This window comes from Malaclemys terrapin, chromosome 15 (assembly GCF_027887155.1).
Source record: "Malaclemys terrapin pileata isolate rMalTer1 chromosome 15, rMalTer1.hap1, whole genome shotgun sequence".
Classification (NCBI taxonomy): domain Eukaryota; kingdom Metazoa; phylum Chordata; order Testudines; family Emydidae; genus Malaclemys; species Malaclemys terrapin.
The window spans coordinates 13,358,594-13,361,093 of NC_071519.1; the positions used below are offsets into that span (position 1 = coordinate 13,358,594).

At 72.3% G+C, this 2,500-nt stretch overlaps 1 non-coding gene across 1 annotated transcript; it reads right to left on the reverse strand.

The window, feature by feature from the left end:
- Nucleotides 1-836: 836 nt before the first annotated feature.
- LOC128823901 (5S ribosomal RNA) lies at nucleotides 837-955 on the reverse strand. Its single transcript, XR_008442135.1, has one exon. It is a non-coding gene; the product is annotated as a 5S ribosomal RNA (ribosomal RNA).
- Between the last annotated feature and the right edge of the window lie 1,545 nt (nucleotides 956-2,500).

Sequence of the window (2,500 nt, forward strand, 5' to 3'; positions counted from 1 at the left end):
CGCGGGGGGATTCGGGGCGGTCCCGCGAGCCGGCGGCCGGGCGCAGGGGGTCCGAGCGCGTCCGAGCGAGTCCGTCCCGGCCCCGGGGTGTCCCCCTGCGGCTCTGGGGGCCGTGGGTCCCCGCTGGCGGAAGCCGCTGGGCGCTGGACACCCGCCGTCCGTCCCGCCTGGCCAGGCCTGGCCTGGGTGGCCGCGGGGCGGGGGATTCGGGGCGGTCCCGCGAGCCGGCGGCCGGGCGCAGGGGGTCCGAGCGCGTCCGAGCGAGACCGTCCCGGCCCCGGGGTGTCCCCCTGCGGCTCTGGGGGCCGTGGGTCCCCGCTGGCGGAAGCCGCTGGGCGCTGGACACCCGCCGTCCGTCCCGCCTGGCCAGGCCTGGCCTGGGTGGCCGCGGGGGGATTCGGGGCGGTCCCGCGAGCCGGCGCCCGGGCGCAGGGGGTCCGAGCGAGTCCGTCCCGGGCCCGGGGCCTCCCCCTGCGGCTTTGGGGGCCGTGGGTCCCCGCTGGCGGAAGCCGCTGGGCGCTGGACACCCGCCGTCCGTCCCGCCTGGCCAGGCCTGGCCTGGGTGGCCGCGGGGCGGGGGGATTCGGGGCGGTCCTGCGGGCCGGCGGCCGGGAGGGTCCGGGCCAGTCCGCCCCATGCCCGGGGTCTCCCCCAGCGGCTTCGGTGGGTCCTCCGCGGAGGAAGCCGGGTGGGGAGCCGGACCCCAGGCGCCCAGACCCGTGACCTGCGGCCGCGACCTCCGACTCGGCAGGAGCGACGAGGGGCTTTCCGGCCCGTCCCCCCCCTCTCCTTCCTCCCCAGAAAAGGAGAGAGAGCTGGCTCGGACCGGGAAAAGCTGCCTACGGCACCTGGGATTCCCAGGCGGTCACCCATCCAAGTACTAGCCAGGCCCGGGACGGTTTACCTTCCGAGATCGGACGGGATCGGGGGCGTTCGGTCCGGTATGGCCGTAGGCACCCGGCCCCCGCGCCTCCTCGCCCGCTTTCCCCTGCCGACGCCCGGGCCTGCCGCACGGTGAGCCCCGGTCGGACTGCCCCCCTGCGGCAGGGCCCCCGTCTCTCGCGGGCCCGGTCCTTTTTTCCTTCTCGAGCTCCGGGGCCCGGGCTGGCCGCCAGAGCCCCTCCGCCCGCCCGCCCTCCCCGGCGTCGGGGAAAATATTGTCCCGGACATCCAGTGCGCCCTGATCCTGTCAGCCGGGGGGGGGGGTGGGTGGGTGGGGGGCAGTCCCTCGCTGCGGCCGGGGAGGGTGAGCCCAGGGCGGCTTGCCTGCCGTCCGAGTCCCCTCTCGGCCACCAGGTCAACCCCGAGCCGAAAGGGCTGAAAATTTTTCAGAGTCCCCTCCCGGGCACCAGGTCAACCCGTGGAATCGAACGGGTTCGCCTGCTGGCCGGTTCGCTTCCCGGCCACCAGGTCAACCCGTAGGTTTGAACGGGCACGCCCGGTGGCCGCTTTCCCGTCCGGTCACCAGGTCAACCCGGATCTCCCTCCTTCCCTGGGCGCCCCCTCCTCGGAGGCGTCAGGTTCCATTTTCTTTTTCCCCCCAGACTTCCAGGGGCCCGATCCAGTCGGCCGGGAGGCAGTCCCTCGCTGCGGCCGGGGTGGGTGAGGCCAGGGCGGCTTGCCTGCCGTCCGAGTCCCCTCTCGGCCACCAGGTCAACCCCGAGCCGAAAGGGCTGAACATTTTTCAGAGTCCCCTCCCGGGCACCAGGTCAACCCGTGGAATCGAACGGGTTCACCTGCTGGCCGGTTCGCTTCCCGGCCACCAGGTCAACCCGTAGGTTGCCGACGGGGCTAGCCAGTGGCCGGTTTGCTTTCCGGCCGCCAGGTCAACCCCTAGGTTTGAACGGGCACGCCCGGTGGCCGCTTTCCCGTCCGGTCACCAGGTCGACCCGGATCTCCCTCCTTCCCTGGGCGCCCCCTCCTCGGAGGCGTCAGGTTCCATTCTTTTTTCCAGACTTCCAGGGGCCCGATCCAGTCGGCCGGGAGGCAGTCCCTCGCTGCGGCCGGGGAGGGTGAGCCCAGGGCGGCCTGGTCCATGTCTCTAGTGGGCCCGATCCTTTTTTGGGGTGTTTTTTTTTTTTTTTTCCGAGCTCCGGGGCCCGGCCCGCCCGGGCAGCCCTCCTCGGAGGCGTGAGGCGGATTTCCCCCCCCCCCCCCCAGACTTCCAGGGGCCCGATCCTGTCGGCCGGGAGGATGTCCCTCGCTGCGGCCGGGGAGGGTGAGCCCAGGGCGGCCTGCTTGGCGGCCGGGTCCATGTCTCTAGTGGGCCCGATCCTTTTCTTCCCTTTTCCGGCTCCGGGGCCCGGGGTGGCCGGGTAGCCCTCCGCGGTGGCGTCGGCAATTTTTTTTAAAAAATCAGACTTCCGTGGGCCCGATCCTGACGGCCGGGAGGCAGTACCTCGCTGCGTCCGGGGACGGTGAGACGCTCGGCCACCGGGTCAACCCGGAGGAAGCGGGCTGGGGGGAAAAAAAAAAAAAAAAAAAAAGTTTTCCAAGTCTG